The sequence below is a fragment of the Nuphar pumila genome, chromosome 1, assembly GCF_984573655.1.
Source record: "Nuphar pumila chromosome 1, dmNupPumi1.hap1.1, whole genome shotgun sequence".
In the NCBI taxonomy this organism is placed as follows: Eukaryota; Viridiplantae; Streptophyta; class Magnoliopsida; order Nymphaeales; family Nymphaeaceae; genus Nuphar; species Nuphar pumila.
The window spans coordinates 111,152,668-111,171,791 of record NC_143249.1 but is presented as its reverse complement, the minus strand read 5'-3'; positions in this window follow the sequence as shown (position 1 = coordinate 111,171,791).

The window sequence follows — 19,124 nt, the reverse complement described above, 5'->3', positions numbered from 1 at the left end:
GGCGCCTCATGGTATTTTTGAAATGTTTTTGAAGTAATTCAAATGCTAGAAATTGGTTGGATGGGCTGTAAGATCCACAATTTTCATTTTGATGTATACTGTGTAATTATGTGGAAATCGATGAATTTTTATGTTTTGGCAATTTCTGAAGATTTGCTTATTTTGAGAATCGGGTAAAATCGCGTAATTTTATGTAAAAAGAGCGATTTCGGAAAATCTAGAGCGAATCAACCTCCGAAACTTTTACGGTAAGTTTGGAATAGGGTTGTAGTGATACACCCTGAATTTGAGACCCGAACGATGAAAAAACCTCGTCAGTGCATGTGAATTACGAGTCTTGACTTAATTTCAGATCTGAAACTTAGAACGCTTAATTTTTAATGAATGAGAGGTGATTTCCTCAAGAGGCATCAACCATTCTACGTTAATTAAGGTTATAAAGAGAATAAAATACATTGTTAGAATTAAATTATTATTTTAATACATTAAATAAGCGTTTCTTTATGATATACGTAATATGCGGGTTTTGGTTTTTGGGTCCGGAGCACCTAGTGGATCCAAGACCCATGGGCGACTCCTATAGTGGACGTCCATGGCCATGGTTGACCAGCTGGATGGCAATTTTGAAAAAAATCTTGCATGGATTTAAAGTTTGGGCCTTCATTGGCCATCCATCATTCCAACACCCTCATGATGAAGCCTAGGCTCCATCATGAGGGGCACCATTTTCAAAAGGAAGCCATGGGGCTGGCGCCCCATGGCAAGTTTGTAAAGTTTTCAAAAGGATTCAAATCCTTAAAACCCATTGGGCACGTTGGGTGGCAGCCAAGGGCGCCCCCTTGTTATTTGTTGAAGTTTTAAGGCTTTTAATAAATGGCATTTTTGAAAGTTTTATAAAATCTTTTTGAAAGACCAACATGCATTTGTTGTTGGGGGCGTGGAGCTCCCCAACCCTCCATCTTGGAGGGATTGAATCCCAATCGTCCAACCTTTTTCAAACTCCTATAAAACCTTTACAAAAAAATGGGTCTCCCTTGTTTTGGGCGATTTTTCTCCTTCACTCTCTCTCTTCTCTCTCCCCAAACTTCCTCTCTTCTCTCAAGCTCCCTCACTCCAGCCGTGGGCTTCACCTTGGCGTGGAATAGCTGCAGCACCTCAAAATCTTCCATCTCCTTCTTCAAGTTTATCTAAGGTGAAGACTCACCTTGCTCATCTATGGTTTTGATATGAAGAGGAAACCGTTGGAGTCTTTGCACCTTGGCATGCAAATCCAAACGGTGAATTAGATTACATAGCTATTGTTTCAATCTTAAATCACCATGGATTAGTATGAATTCTTGTTGCATGTATTTGAAATCTCTTTCCTTTTTGTTTTTCTTTCAATATCATTTCAGTTTGAATCATTCTTTTGCTTATTGTTGTTTACCCTATTAGTGTAATGATGTCTTGTTTTTTTTTTTTTTCTGTTGAAGTTCTTGGCTATTGCCACACTTCTGGGTGTGCTGGACCGAGCTGGGCTCATCCAGCCTACACCCAGGCTAGGTGACTGTCACTTGTGATGCTGGAACACTAGCTGGCGCGTTCCAGCCATCAGCACTTTTTTTCCTTATGTTATTACTTTTTTTTTCTTCCTTGTGTTTTCCTCTTGTGGTGCTAGGCTTAACCTAGTCCCAAAACGTTGGGACTGGGGTTGCAGCCGTGGTTGTGGGCACTGGTCACGGCATGACCAGTCCATTTGGTTGTGGCAAGTTAGACCTTTGGTAGCAGTGCATCTTCCCCCCCCCCCCCCTTTTTTCTCCGATTTTCCTTTCGGCTCATCGAACCCATGTGGTGGAGCAGGCTGGGTCGGCCTTGGGTGTGCATCCAGCACTCCTTTTCGCAGCTGAACTGAGCCCTTGGGCTCTGGTTCACGCGCAAAAGGGTAGCTCGGTCTGGTCCAGCGGACCAGACCCCTTGTCAAATCAATGTATTTGAGTTGAAACTGGGCGCATTCGGTTAGCCGCGCACCCAGCCTTTATAACCTGAGCTTTTAGTTTCTTTTTCTCCTGTGTCAAGTCTGTTCGATGCACTCTTGTGCCTTCTCTTTTGGTTCGGTTCGACTTGGCTAGGTGTCGGTCTGAACCGGGGGTTCAGACCAGCACCATAGCGTGGTTCGGACCTGCGGTGCGTGATCATGCATATATTTTAGGGTTATTTCATATCAAAAATATGCATGATTTCATAAAAAAATGATTTAAAACCCAATTTTATGTTGGTTTTGAGTGAATGAGCTAAAATGAATTAAAAATAAAAAATGCTTGAAAATCAGTGTTATTTTGCAATTTAATGAATATTTTAATGTTTGTCATTGTGAGTTCCTAAAAATAAAATAAAAATTAGAGTTAAAAATAGAGTTAGTCAGTTAGTTTTAAAAAAATAAGTTGAAATGAGGTTTAGTGTAAATATTTTTAAGAAGTAGTCTTTAGTCTAATTTTGTTTTGAGGTTTTTAGCAAATAAAAACTCTTTAATAGTTTTTTAGATTTTTGAAAAAAAATAAAACAAATCGGTTTACACGGTTTGAGTCGTTTGAAAAAAAAAACTGAAAAAAATTGTTACAAATCGGTTCAAGCCGGTTTGTGATTTTGAAAACTGAAAAAAAAAATATAATAACAAACCGGTTTAACCGGTTTGCGTTTCTTTAAAAGCTGAAAAAAAAACTGAAAACAAACCGGTGAACCGGTTTGCTTTCTTTTAAAAAACCATGAATGAAAAATGTCCAGGCGTCTTCTCCCTCTTGCGCCAGAGCTTCTCCTATTTCCCCTCTTTTCCCTCTATTCTCTCTCTTCCCACCCTTCTCCACCACCGGCGGCTATTCTTTACCTCCTTCTTCCCCTTCTCCCTATTTCTCTGTTCAATCTCCAGCCGACGGTGGAGATGGCTACTCAGTCCGGCGATGGCGTGGCTGGTGGAGGCCGATTTCTTTTCTAATCCCTCTGGTAAGTTTGTATCTTCTTCTTCTTCTTCTTCAGAGTCATCTTAGTCTTCTTCCATTTCTGCAATTAGTTCTATTGAAAAGAAAATAATCCACGAAAAAAATTAGGCATCGTCTGATTTCTGTTTTTATGCCTCATCTTCTTTTTCTTTCATTTCAATCATCTTTGTTTTAGTTTTGTTCATCTTTAGATTTGTTTTGTTTAATTTCTAATTCTGATTCAGCGTAATGTTTTTGTTTTACATCCATCAGAGTATTCTTGTTTTTTTGTTTTTTTTTTAAATTCTATTTATCGTGTGAATTTCTGCTCTTTCTTTGATTCATCGTTGTTTGATTGATTGTTTCTGAAATTTCTTGATTGTTACATGTAATGTTTTCTGCCATAGCAGTTACTATTTTATATTACAATTGAGTCAGATTTCTGCAGAATTTCATTTCCTGTTTTACAGAGTCACATTTCCTATTGCTTTCATTAGTGATCGATTCTCATTTTCTTTATTTTTCGGTGATTACTGTATTCAAATAAAAGTCTGAGTGATACTGTTGTTTGAAAAGAAATCCCAATCAATGTTTCTGTTTGAGCCCCAGATTGTAATTGAAACTCAAACATTGATCGGAGAACTGGATTTATTCCATCCGGTCATGAATCGTGAAGTCCTATAGCTGGCCGAAATCCCCTAAATAAGCTGGATTACGGTGAATTGCCTTTGATCAATGTTGTTGCTGCTTCTGGTGAAAGATGTATTTTGTTTGAAATTCAGATCAAGAATTGTTGTTGAACTCAGGTTGATCTAAATTGTAAAATCCAAATCAGGAACATCTGGGCATTGTTGTGTCTGAATCGTCTGATGTCTTGAATGTTGCTCAATCATCTGATATTTGAGCATTTGTTAGATTTCCAGAAATTAAGTGCATAAGTGTCTAACTCCAGCATGTTGTTTATAATCCTTTGATGTTTGAAATCTGGCTATCGGCTGCTATTTGCAATTTCGGTTGGATATCAGATTGTCATTTAAAATTCCAGTGGATGCTTACAATTTGAGAGTCCAATTTTCACTGTGATTTGGATGCTTGAAATCCAAAGTATGCTTGCTGAGTTAATTGTGATTTTTCACTGTTGAAATTGTTGTTGCTAACTGTTTTACTCAGATTAGTTAAGTGATTAGTTAAGTAATTAGCATTGGTAATTGTTTCATAATTAGAATACTTAGCTAACTGATGATGCATAAAATATATGTTTTATTAACATGTTTTCACTGCATAAATGCATCATCTATAGGTTGAGAACATACACTTAGGTGCTTAATGACATTATAAAGCTCTGGTTTGAATTTCATCGAAATCGGAGTTAATTTGAGGAAATTAATGCATTTACAGTGTAACGGGTCAGATCTCGGAGCTGATTTAGAAGATTTGGATCCAAACATCCATTTGGACCTTGGATCTGGATCAAAACACTTAGAGATCCACCCCAGCCAACCCAATTCACGGTTTCATAAAACATTTTCTGAAAACCCCTTACAGAAAGAGGCGCCCAGCAATTATTTTCTTTTTAACACTGTTTTTGTAAAAAATGCCCAAATAGCAAAATCGTGTATAGAGAGGTGAGGGACGCCCATTCCAGCCTTGTCTTTGCTTTGGTTTTTGTGTCCTAGGGGCACGAATCTAACTCCAGCCCCCTTCTCAACCCTCACCTCCTTCCATCTCCATTGAAGCCATGAATCAAAGCTTGAAATCCAAGCATTATTCGTGCCTCCCTTCCAAATCTCTCCAGTTCTTAATCTCCCTTGTTGGTTAATCTCATTGTGGCTATGTTTTGCAGGTGCAGCAGAGGTAAGAAACACTTTTCTCGTGTGGAAGTGAGAAACACTCCAACGAGAAGGGCCGGCTCTACCTCCATCCGGTCTTCTACGCCCCCCGATCAAGAATCAGTTCACACTTCATCTTCGGTAGATTTCCAACGTGTTGCAGCTGTAGGATATGGTACCATGGTGTATTTCCAGCATCAACGAGGTTCCGAACGGTGCGAAGCCAAGCAAAGTCTGCTCTTTTCTCCCCCTGAGTCGTCGGATCGCCCTGGAGGTTGGTTCTCTCATCCCTTTCTTCTAGATAGAACCTATAATGTGTCTGTGTCATGTGCTGTGCATTTTCTATATTTCGTCAGCCATAGGATAGACATTGTTCATGCACAGCCAGCACGTAGTGTGTTTAGGTGGTTTTGGTGTTATTAAACTAGTTGTTTTCATTCCAACGTTGGAGTTTTTAGATCTTTTTGGGTGTGTGTGTGTGATCTTAAAGTGTCTGCTGTGTACTTGCGTTTTTCAGTTGTTCTAAGTCCATTAGTTCTTGTTTTGTTCGAGTTTAGTACCTTAGGAAAAGTGTCTATGTGATTTCATGTTTTGTGCGTTTTTAGATTTTGTGAAAATGTCTAGTCGAGTATAGTTTTTCTGGTTTTTAGGTAGGACGTCCAACAGTCTGTTGCAATTTCTGTAGTTCTTTACTTTGCTGTGTTCATTTCAATTTGTTAATTATTATTTCGGTTTTCATAGAGTTCATTCTTGTAGTCTATTTAGTTTACGAATTTCTGTTTTATGATAGTTGATTGTAATAGATTCTTGTTTAGCGATTTTCTGTTTTGTGTAGTTTAATTCCCAGCATGTTAATTAGATTAGTTTTAGTGATTCATAGTTGTAAAAGTTCAGTTTTAATCATTTGTTAATCTAGCATAATTTAGATTTTGATTAGAGTTATTCATTTCATATAGTTTAGTTGATGTGTTGGTGTAGATTTAATATAATGTTTGTTTAATTTCTTAATTTGTTCACATTTCGTAAACAATAGCATGTTAAATTATTATTTGGTGTCTTTTAGAATAAATGTAATTCCATGTTAATTAGGATGTTTTAGATTTATTAGAATTCGTTGAGTTAATGTATTATACCATTAGTTAATTTGATTTTTATGTAGGCATTAACGTAGGCTATTCCAATTAATTTGTGTTCTCATTTATACCCTTTTGATTATGTGTGCATATGTTAGAGTAGTTAAATTAATCTTAGAATAGGGCAGATCATTATTTAATTTTGTATTTTAGTCAAAGGGCAATATGGTCTTTAAGGTAGTAACACGTTTTTGGAAGGGGGATATCCCATTCAAATTTCGTGGAGTGCCTTTAAGGAAAACTTCATTCTCCAGCCAAACTTTAAATGAGTTACTTTTTCCAATATGGCAGCCCTTTCAAATTCCCTAGGTTTTCTAAAAGGGTCTACACGATTTTTGGGGCAAGAGTTGAATTGCTAAATTAGCATTTAAAGCCAACCCAAAAATCGTGTGTGATGCTTTGGGAAAGATTTTTAATAAAAGGGAGTTAATGCTCTTAGTGAAAAGAATGAAATTCGTATGGGCCAAATATGCTGGACGGTTTTTGAAATTGAAAGTTCTCCATATGTGCTATTAAGGCAATTAATTATGGAGGAGTACTTCTTCCCAAATTCGTTGATTTCCAAGAAACCCTCTTGACTTCTTTCCAAGTTTAATGTAGTATAGAATTAATGTTAATTAATTTAGTAAGTTGTGTAATAGCATTAGTTGTTAGAAAATCGTGTATTCCATTTAGGTTAGCATTTATTGAATTAGATTAGGTCTAATAAAGTCGTGTGGTAGGTTTTAGGAAAGTTCCTTTATTGTATTATATTACTATTAGTGTTAGTATAGCATAGTTAGTTGTCTAATTTAAGTGTAGGAAGTCTTAGTATAATTATTTCACTTACCGATTTTAGTTTAGAGTCTTAATTATTAGGTGTTTACTCTAGTTAGTTTTTAACCTGAGTTAGCTTAATTAGTCAACTTAGGGTGGCGTGGACCCTAGTCAAAGCTCTATTTTATGTCACCACCCTAATTAACCCTAGTTAGCTAATCGACCCTAATTAGTTAACCTTAGTTAAACCTAACAGTAGTCTTAGTTAAATCTAGGTGTTTAACCCTAACCGCCTCTAGCTAACCTAAGTTAGTAGTCAAACCTAGTAGGTAGTTAAACCTTAGTCAAACCCGAGTTAGCCCTAATCGTATCCCATTAACCCTTAGTTCATTAGTTATTTTAGTAAGCCTAGTTAGATCTTAACCTTAACCTTAGCCAACCCTAGGTAGTTAATAGTCTAGTTAGTTGCCCTAACTGAACCCCTAACCCTAGTTATTAGGTTAACTATAAGTAATATCTAACATTAGTTAGTTTCTAACCGTAGTTAGTTAGTTAACTTAGTTAGTGGCTAGCCCTAGTTGTAGTGTTAGGTTAATGCTTGTTTTAATTAAGTGTTAGAATTAACTATAGTTTAGTTAGTTAGTTAGTGAGTCTAGGTTAGATTAGATTTAACAAGTAGTTTAGGTTAGAATTAATATTAGTTGTTTATGTAATTTCTTAGTTTTATTATAATTAGCTTAATTGTTGTCCTTTCTGTAGTTTAGCAGTAGCTTAAGTGTAGTTAGGACTGTATTTGTCTATGGTTTCAAGTTTTAATGTCATTAGTGGATTCAAATCAATGAATAGTGCACTGAACCAAAACCCTAATTTTTACCTGATCGTGCACTCGTCATCGCATGTGGATTTTTATTGAGTTTTATGAAAATTATTTTTCTATTCTCCACATTGCTGTGTTAACTGTCTGCAGACCAAATTTCAGCTCGATCCGAGTTGATTTGGTTTGTGTTTTAAGCGTATTATGAAAACAGCTTTTTCAGATTTTAAAATTTCGGGTCCTGCGATTTCCCAGATTATCCTGAGTTTGAAACGCTTAGATCTGGAGATACAGAACGTATTTTTCAAATCTGTAAAATGTGTCAGTTTTTTGGATCTGTCTTTTACAGAATAAAAGTGGTTTCATGAATTTTGGAAATCGTTTGACCCCTCAAATCTGTAATTTGCGAAAAGCTGTCAGAGTCCATTTTTGCCTTCTTTAGGGACAAACCAGTCTTTTATTCAATTGTTTGATTTCGTGTAGTTTTAGTGTTTTCTAGTCTTGTAGTGACTGAATTAAAGTTAGTTAGATTAATTAGAGTTGATTTACTTAGTTAGTTTAATTAGACAGTTTAATTTAAATGTTCTATGTTTATTTAATTATAGTTTAATTATAGAATTCGTTTAACATTGGTTGTAGAGGTAATTTAGATTAATTATTGATTTAGTTACTGACTTTGTATTTTTATTGTGTAGGTTGATAAGTTAGAACAGGTTCATAAGTGTAATTCAATTATAAAGTGCAACTGCACTTGTGTTGAAAAGACAGTTTTGCCCCTGGAGACCTGCAGAAGACTTAGCCTCCTATTTTAGTTTATTTTCATAGTTTAGATTGTATTTGATTTAAATTGTAATATTGACATAGATTGTAAACTTTGTGATATTAATAAAGTGTTATTTTAGAATTAATTCAGAAGTATCCCGTTCCCTGTGGATTCGACTCGTACTCGCCACTTCTGTGGAAAGTCGGATTTTTATATCTTTGGTTGACGATTTTCCTTCGATTTCATTGCAAAATATTGTTTTAAAAATACCATCTCCAAAAAGTGCAACCACTAACTAATTAGTAATTAGTTTTACTTAGTTAAGAAAATGTTGTAAGTTAGTTTTTGATATTATATTTAGTTCTTAAAATTACTTAGTGAGTTGTCATTAGGGTTATATAGTTCATAGTTATCTTGCATACATTAGCATTATAGGTTTAGTATAATTTCTATTAGTATCGTGTACTGCTTGTGTTCGTTTGACTTGTGCAGGATCGCATAGGAGTGGAGTTGAAGCGCATATGCAACACAAAAGTACAAGAATAGAAGACTTTTTACTTTTCAGTTTAGAATTAGGAATTTAATTGGGTTTGTAAATATTGCTTTTTACGCCCTCTGTGAAGGGTATTCATTTGTTGTAATAGTTAGTTGTTTTTCTTTTTTTTTGTATATTTTACATTTTATAATTCGGCAATAAAGAAATGGTTTAGATTTGAGTGCTTGAATACAAAATATTCCCGTTCCCTGAGTTCGACCCAGTCTCATCCACTAGTGAGAACCGGTTTTTATTATTTGATGTCTGGTTTTCACATGTTTTACATATAAAAATCTTTTCAAAATTACAACGATTTAAAAGAAGACATCAAATTTTTGGTGTCGTTGCCGGGGACCGGCGAAATACTAGTATTCACTTTATTGTCTAGTGTTTGTTTTGCATTTAGGTTTAGAACCACGTATGTGCATATCTTAGAGACGAGCTTACTTTTCTGCACAGCCCACCTACTAGGATCCCCTTAGAGGTGACTGTGTACGATTGGTACCGTACACATAGATTTCATATTTCTTATGCATAATCTCTGTTATGTGTAACTGTGTGGTGTTTGTTTAGTTTTTTATTTACTCGCTTTGTGGTTTGCGTGGTTTGGCCGCTAGCGTGTTAGTTAGATAGAAAACCCAAAAATTAGGATGTGTGCTACACCGGTCTACTTCAAGGTGTATGCACAGGCAACGATCACTCGACCCGAGCTAATTGAGTCCCCAGTTTCTTGTTAGGAAAACTCCTCATCCTATTACCATGGCCGAAAATCGGTCGTTGTTCCGTACCCTTAAGGAGTACTTCATGCCCACCATATACACTCCCACCTCCTTCATCATGAGACCTGATGTAGGAGCCAATCAATTTGAAATAAAGGCCAGTATCATTCAAATGCTACCATCCTTTCATGGCCTTAGCAATGAAGACCCATATAGTCATCTTGATGATTTTCTAGAGATCTGCTCGACAGTGCGGATCAACGACTTTGGAGATGACACATTGAGGTTGACATTGTTTTCATTCTCTCTCAAAGATAAAGCTAAGCATTGGCTAAAGGCTCTCGATATGGTTCAGATTACCAATTGGGAAGGAATGCAGCGCGAGTTCCTTAAAAAGTACTTCCCAATTGGTAAGACAAATCAGTTTCGTAAAGCCATAATCAGTTTCTCGCAGATTGAGGGAGAACAATTCTACGAGACTTGGGAGAGGATGAAAGATCTTCTTCGCAAGTGTCCCCACCACCAGGTGCTTCGCTGGCAACTGGTGCAGTATTTTTATGATGGCCTGACCGAGAAGGACAGGCAAATAGTGGATTCGTCGTGTGGGGGCACTTTTATGTTAAAAAGTGAGGATGAAGCGTGGTCGCTTTTTGAGACATTGAGCGAAAATTCGATGCACCATGCGACAACTTCACGGTTCGATAGGGCTGCACCTGCACAGGATAGTACTAAGAAGGCAGGTATTTTTGAAATAGGGATAAACCTTGAGTTGAGCAACATGGTATACCAACTGTCCTAGAAATTAGATCAGTTTTTGTTGGGTCCCTCTCCTGCCATGCAGGTGTGCGCGTTATGTGCGAGTCCTGCACACCATGTCCTCGAGTGCCCAGTTGAGCCGCAGTACCCTGAGTTTGTCCAAGAGCAAGCTCAGATGGCTCAAAACTTCGCTAGACCCGTACCCAATCCATTTGCCAACACTTATAACCCGGGCTAGCGAAACCATCCCAATTTCCCATGGCGCAACTCACAGATCCAACCCCCTAACCCTTCCCAGAGTCAACCCAGTCAAGGCGATTATGTGCCTGGATTTCAGAGATCCATTTATCCCCCAGCCCAACCTGTTTATACTCATCCCCAGTCTCATGAGCCTTCGCATAGTCAGTCCTTTGAGGACAAGATGCTACAAGCATTTTCTGATATTAAGGCGAATTTGAGCTCGCATAATCAGTTTATTGCAAAATTAGAGACTCAAATGGGGCAGCTAGCCGAGGCGCTTAGCAGGCGAAGTGAGGGGACACTGCCTAGCCAGCCTATTGTCAACCCTAGGGGAAAGGAACCCATGCGTAGCTTGCATCTGACAGATACACATCAAGAGCAGGCTCAAGTAGTAACCCTTAGGAGTGGGAAGCAGTACCAAGCGAGGGAGGCTGCAGAAGAAAGAGAGAAGATAAGTAAGAAGAAGTTTGTCCCTAGTGTTTTACCTTAGGAAAGCGAGAAGGTTCTTTCATCTGAGCCTTCACCATCCTATATTTCCAAAGCCCCCTTTCCTGAGGCGTTAGAGAGACCGAGAGCACTAGGTAAGTCTAGAGTGAACATGCAAGAGATGCTTGAGATATTCAAGCACGTCCAGATAAACATCCCCTTACTAGATGCTATCCAGCAAGTCCCTGCATATGCAAAGTTCCTCAAAGAGCTTTGTACGCAGAAAAGGAAGTCGAGGTCCCATGTGCAGAAAAAGATTTATTTGAATGGGAAGTGAGCGCAATATTGCAACACCAAACCCCACCTAAACTCAAGGACCCAGGGACTCCTATCATCTCATGTGTCATAGGAAACATCACTGTTGGGCGTGCATTGCTCGACCTTGGGGCAAGTGTTAACATCTTGCCGGGTTTCTTCTATGACCAATTTGGATTGAAAGAGATGAAACCTACACCTATGACTCTTCAGCTTGCAGATAGATCGATCAAGGTCCCAAGAGGGATACTTGAAGATGTTTTATTCAAGGTGGAGGATTGTTATTTCCCTGTCGACTTCGTGATATTAGATATGGAGGGAGCTGATAACCTACAACAGACCCCTATTATTCTCGATCACCCCTTCCTAGCTACCACCAACGCGTGCATTAATTGTCGCACTAGTGTGATGGATGTGTCATTCAGAAATAGGAAGATGAGGCTGAACATTTTTCGTGCTGCTATGGGGCCTGCTATTGAGGAGGCTTCTTTCGAGGTTGATGTCGTTCAAGACCTCGTAGAAGCAGAATATGCTTGGTTGTTGAGTGATCCACCACCTCAGGAGGAGGATAATGAATCACTCGAAGAGGATCATCGGGGATTACTTGAAAATCAGATAGGTGAGTTGAGTTGGATCGGGCACTTCGAGCCATTTAGAGGTAGATGGGATGGGAACACAGTGCGCGGTGTCACAGATGACACTATTTTTTATAGAGAGCCCGATTGAGCCTGACTTCATGTCCATTGATCTCATGGACGATGAAGGTTTTTCAAGGGATCCGTCTGGCTGGCGACGTGAAACTTAGCGCTTTATGGGAGGCAACCCATATCTTGTATATTATTAGATTTGATTAGAATTTATAGATTTTATTTTTTTTTCCTTTTTCATGAGTTTTTCATGTTCTTTTTGTTTCATTCATGGTTTTCATGTCATGTCATGTATACATTACATTCATAGAACATGCATTTTTTTAATTCATGTCAAGTTGATTCTACTCTTTTCCCTCATTTATTTCCTCTCATGTGCATTCACGTAGTTTCATATAAGCATGGGGGAGTGTCACTGGGACAGTGTCATTCAAGCATGGGGGAGGGCGTAGTTTGCACACCTTGATATTTTTGTTTACGTTCTTGCACATGTTTACACATATCTCATGAAAAGTAGGTTTTTAAAGAAAGAGTTTGAACTTATATGAATGCTATTTCAAATCTGATGTTTTTAGAGGATTTTTTAAGCCCCACGAAATTTTTTTCTGACATGGATCTAAAAATTATGGTTGTTTATGCGAATTTTAAAGAAATGATGATAAATACATGTTAGAGTTTATTTTGAATCACAAATATGAATATGCACAGTTCTATTTTTGAAAAACTAAGCAAATGAACAAAAGCGTAAAAAAAGAGCTCAAAAGAGAAAAAAAGAGCATGCGTTAGGTTGTTTGGATAATTCCACAATCCTTAGTAGATGGAACTTAGATGTAAGTTGAAACTTTTAATTCCATTTCGAAAAGGAGAGGGGAAAACTTCATGATCCTAAGTAGCTGAGAACAGATACAAGTTGAAATGTTTGACTCTCACGTTATAAAGGTGAATGAAGGAAGTCACTTTTATGTCTTAGTTGATATCTTTTGGTATGCATTGAAAAAAGTATAGAAGGTATTGACATTCACAAGGCATAAAAGCAGACCACACGCAAGCTATAAGAGAAGAATGAATACGCAAAAAGAAAAAGCGTGAAAAAAGAGAAAAAAAAGAAGAGAGCTTAAAAAGAAAAAATTCAATGCTTAGAGGTGTGATTGAGAAAATCTGTGCAGAAAACATATGAGTGAGGATAAGTAAATAATAACTTATTTTTATTGGATTTTCTAAGAATAAAACATAAATAATTGTAATATTTAGAAAAGTGAAAGGAATTCTTTTTCTGTGGTGGTATATAAAAGACTCGAATTATGTTTCGATTTTTTTTTTAACACGAAATATTTGTGAAAACAAAGTCTTTAATTACCTACTACTTATGAGGATGTGTAATATTTTGCATACATGACAGAGATGTTTGTGGGTAGCATCACTGCAAACCCTCACGAGACCTTACTCGTCCACTGGGGTAACCCAGGGGTTGAAAGGGCTTGTTGCATGAGCTAAATGCAACCGTGATTCCTACGAAAGTGAGTTAGGTGATAGTTTGATTTCTTGCATTTTTCTAGTTTGCTCGAGGACTAGCAAAACATAAGCATGGGGGTACTTGATCATGCATATATTTTAGGGTTATTTCATATAAAAAATATGCATGATTTCATAAAAAAATGATTTAAACCCCAATTTTATGTTGGTTTTGAGTGAATGAGCTAAAATGAATTAAAAATAGAAAATGCTTGAAAATCAGTGTTATTTTGCAATTTAATGAATATTTTAATGTTTGTCATTGTGAGTTCCTAAAAATAAAATAAAAATTAGGGTTAAAAATAGAGTTAGTCAGTTAGTTTTAAAAAAATAAGTTGAAATGAGGTTTAGTGTAAATATTTTTAAGAAGTAGTCTTTAGTCTAATTTTGTTTTGAGGTTTTTAGCAAATAAAAACTCTTTAATAGTTCTTTAGATTTTTGAAAAAAAATAAAACAAACCGGTTTACACGGTTTGGGTCGTTTGAAAAAAAAAAAACTGAAAAAAATTGTTACAAGCCGGTTTGTGATTTTGAAAACTGAAAAACTGAAAAAAAAATATAATAACAAACCAGTTTAACCGGTTTGCGTTTCTTTAAAAGCTAAAAAAAAAGCTGAAAACAAACCGGTGAACCGGTTTGCTTTCTTTTAAAAAACCACGAATGAAAATTGTTCAGGCGTCTTCTCCCTCTTGCGCCAGAGCTTCTCCTATTTTCCCTCTTTTCCCTCTATTCTCTCTCTTCCCACCCTTCTCCACCACCGGCGGCTATTCTTTACCTCCTTCTTCCCCTTCTCCCTATTTCTCTGTTCAATCTCCAGCCAGCTGTGGATATAAGACCCGCAATTTTTCAGTTCAACTCTGAATAAATTCTTGAGGTATTTTTCAGTGAAAAATAGTATTTTTACCATAAAGCGAATCAAACTGATTCCTGCGATCCAAATATACTTAGGATATTTGTATCTTCACGAATATATGATCAAACACTCTGGAGGTCATAACTTCCTACCTGATCGAAATCAAAAGATTTCCATGAGCTAACTTTCTTAGTTACATCAATACGAAGATAATGACCTACTTAGAAATTTTCGGAAAAAAATGCCGAAAACTCAACTTTTTTGTGGGACCCGCGAAAATATTGGTTGGACCCACAGAAATATTCCTTGAAAAATATTCTAGAATATTCTAGAATATTCTAGGACCTTCTAGGGAATATTCTATGGAATATTCCTTCTGGATAAGATCAAACAGTCAGATAGATAAGATCAAGCTGGATTTCTGAAAAAGCCAAAGGGCAAAAGGGTCAAATGGGTTGCTTAGCCCCTAAGCAACCTCCCCTATAAATAGAGGAGCCCCCTTTTTAGAAAAAATCGCCAACCCCGCCCCCCCCCCCCCTTTGCCTTCTCTCTCTCCACCTTTTTCCAAACCTCCCCTACCTAGCCCACTTGGTCTGAGCCTGCCTGACCTGGTCTGAACGTTCCTGACTTAGTCTGAGCCTGCCTGACCTGGTCCTAACCCACCTGACCTAGGTCTGAACCTACCTGACCTAAGTCCAAACCCAGTTGACTTAACTTGAACCTGGTTTGGTTCAAAGTCAAAGTCCAAGTCCTTTTTCGTCCGAAGTTCAAAGTTGATCCTTTTCGAAGTCGAGCCTCGTTCGAAGCATCAAAGCATTTTGGAGTCGTTTCTTCCACGAATTGAAGTAAGTTCGCTTCATTAATCCATCTCTCTCAAGTATTTCATTGTTTGTATATAGCATATACTTTTTGAAGCAGTATCTTGCTTTAGTTCTTGATTGAGCCCTTTTTGGACACTTCGGTGTTCACCCGCTCGTCTCGTAACTATCGTCGAATATATATGTTTAAATACACGGTATATGCGTTCTTCAAAATGGTATCTCGCTTTAGTTCTTGGTTGAGCCCTTTAGATGACTTCTGTGTTCACCCGCTCGCCTCGTAACTATCGTTGGATGCGGATCTAGGTGTATATCTGCTGATTCTGCCGACACATCCTATATCGCACAGGCCATGTAATTTACCTTTGTCGTCGCATCGTATGATGCCAAGGCTCCCTGCTTTCTGTAATTTCTAATTACTGCACTTCCGATTATGCATTTACTTACGTCGTCTTGTTGAATGACACCAAGGCTCCTGCTTTCTACAAATATATATGTAGAATATTTCGTTCAGTTACACACCCTGAACAACAATATATGCATTTCTTTACGCCGCCGTTGTATAAAGCACAGGCTTCTGCTTATACTAAATATATGGCGCGTAAATGAGCGTTCAAATGGAGATCCACTCCAAATCGCCAATGTGATCCCCTTACCACTCCTCGTTCAAGATTCTGCTTGACGAATGAAGCCCCTATTGGAAAGGCTTCACTTTTTGGCAAAATGCTCTTTACATAAACACTAAGTCAATTACGTATGGTCTGGCTATGGACCAAAGTTACTGCAACCTTGATGGATGCAAAGTACGCACAACAGTGCGCATCCATTTTACGAGTTAAGCGTAGCGATTTTCCACCAAAGAGGGGAGATGTCGCTGAAATGGATAAAAGAAACACACACTTTCTCTGTTAAAGAGAGGAAGTGCTGCTGAAATTCCTGAAGGAGCTAAGAATAGCTCAGAAAGAACGTAGCAGGAGTGCTACCCATTTCATGGAACGCCTTCTACAATGTAGAAAGGTTTGTCACACCACTGCCAGTAGAGCAGAGGAGGTGCTGACAGAATTGTTGGCAAAAGAGCTGCCAGAACCAGTTAAGTGACACAACGATGCCGTTTGTTGGAACGATGTCAGAATGACTCGTCTCCCTGACACCTGCAATGGCACCATACTTGTAAGAGCCGTTGCGCCAAAGTAGTGGTAGCGCCTTGACGAGGTCCTGAGCTCGTTGCGTAAAAATACGCCGAGTAGCCGATCCATAGAGATCGAGTCATGTGCATGCTCATTGAGAATTATCAGACAACCAGACTTGTAAGGGTCGTTGAGCCGGAGTGTGTTGTTTCCACCGAAAGAGGTGAAGTGCTCGTCAAGGCTGAAGTGCCAAGAGCAGAGTTAAGCATGCATATGAATAAAACCTTTGTTCCACGGTGAAGGCCGTGTGGTTAATTGGGGTTGGGTACATACTTTTCAAAGGCATGCAATTGTAAGACCGGCAGACCCCTTTCAGAATTTCTCACCGAGTAAGACGGTGATGGCGTAACCTTGAGTGACATATATTTCACCCGAACCTCATAGAGTTCATTGATGGCCTCCGTCACTCAGAGGTATGGAGGTCGTGGTTATCCTTAAATATCTAAGGATTGAACCCAACTACTGCAGTGGCAGAATGCATTCGAATACCTAGTAAGGATCTCTTCTGGTATGCTGTACCGTCCTACTAGGGGGATGGGGTCAACAGGCCTCTGGGGTATCTAAAATACATAGAATAATCAACCCCCAGATCATTGCGTTGTCGTTCAGATATGAGTCCCCTAAGCTCAGGGGGAGGTGCAATTATTGAAACAAAGCATTAGCTTAGGTACAACGATACTTTGAATGTATGCGTGTATGGATGTTGTTGAGTCAGTCTTGCATAACCTTTGTGAAGGTGTCATGATCGGTATACTACTGGACCGATTGAAAAAAAAAATCCAAATGATATCCATACGACTAAGCGAAGCTCGGAGAGCTGTTCTTAGATTCGTAGGATACGGATGTGCCAAGCATAAAGGCTTGAGCTAGACATCCATTCGAGACCCTGAAGTGGTCAAGGCTAAGTCGTTGAGACTTGAGCGGTTATTGCAAATCATAGCCCTGAAGAGGCTTATGCGAAGTCATGAAGACTTGCGTGGATGTTCAACTCATAGCCCTGAGGAGGCTCTTGCGATATACGCTAAGTCTTGGAGGCTTGACCGTCGTTATTACGAGTTGCGACCCTGAGTAGTCTACGCATTTACTTGAGTTGAATGAACATGTGACTGCTTGCTTACTAGACCATTAGTGGTTCTGACCCCGTTTAATGGGGATTTCAGGTGTTGGACCTGCGTGGCGATATGCGAAGCAAGGCGGCATCGAGTTCCAGAGTTTCTCTAGACAGAGTTGTACCGCTTCCTTTTATTGAACCTATACTGCTTTTCTAAGCAGTGATGTTGTAATAAACATGTGGTTTTCATTAAAAGGGAACACTTTGGTAGTCAATGAGTTGCTTGGCCACATACCTGCAACGTGCTCAGAGTTTTCTAAAACCGACGACTTATTATCGTCTGATTCCGCTGCTAAAAGCTTTTCTAAGTTCCACTGCAAAAAAAAAAAAAAAAAATTCATGAAAATTTTTAACTTAGCTTTGTTTTGGAAATCCGAGGCGTTATAGAATTGGTATCAGAGCCAGAGTCTGAGAAACCTGGTTCGAGATCCATCTTGTTCACAATATCGCACTGTAAATATATTTTATACTTCTTGTTCTGATCTGGGTGCATCTTTGTATAGATGAAAACTCACGACTCACGAGGCTACTGCTATCATTGCGGGATTATGCACGATGAGTGGGTGTGCCCATATGAGGTACAAGACTGCCAGTTTTGTGGAGAAGAGGGGCATTCCGCCAACGAATGCCAAATGAAACTCATCGCCGATATGGGTCGGCGGGGATCGCTTGGTCTTAAGGATGAGACCTCGCGTGTTAGTTGACCACATTACTCTAGTAGGGGGAGTAGCCGTACCCCAGCAACTTCAGATGAACTACCATCTCTGGTAGAATTTGACTTGAACTTCCTTGAGGGATTCGGTCAATCGTAAGGCTATCAACAGGCATTATGTACGCCTAGCTTGCACAGTCGGGATGAGGGATGCAACAACTCCTATAATCCCATTATGATTTCAGATTCCTTGAATCATAGTGCTATTATATGGGGGAACAGAGCGGCTTCACAATCGCCGAGCCTGAATGGCCAAGAAGAGGGATACAACTCTTATTATCCCGTTATGATCTCGGACTCCCCGAGTCATAATGATACTGAATGGGCAAGTGGACCGGCATCACTGATCTACCCACAAGATTCGCTTGAGAGTGCGGAAGTGCCGCCCAAGCCAAAACTAGTTGTGCCTGCACCAAGGCAATGTGGAAGCAAACGATACTTCGGGTTGTTTGGGTTAAGAAAGAAATCCAGTTCTTAGGAGAGACTGGTAATGTTTTGGAGTCAATAGACTCATGTATACAGTTTCTCAACGCCTAAAGTCTGCCAGTGCGGCATGACATTTTGTTTAAGGCGATGCTTGTGTAAATATGATGTATATTAAGTAAAACTTTGCTTAAATATATACATTGAGAAACTAAAACACGTTGCTTGTATGTGATAGATAAATGGCTCCTACGACAAGGAGAACCATGCCGAGCGAGGAGTCCCATACTCAAGGATTCTTGCTGGAAACGCTCAACAATCTGGTTACTGCCATCCGTGAAACAAGGCCAGAACCAGTCGCACCTCGAAACGAAAACCTTGGGGGAATAACCTATGAAAAATTCTTCAAGCTTGATCCACCAGTCTTCACCGGTAGAGCCGATCCTGAACTGGCAGAGAGTTGGGTCGAAGAGACAGAACGTGCCTTCCTGGTACTGGGAGTACCAGAAGAAAAGAAGACCAACTTTGGCACGTACAGGCTGAAAGACAACGCACCGAAGTGGTGGGATACCACTAAGATTATTCAGTTCTCGGAAGTTGAAGTCATTCCTTGGACTGACTTCCG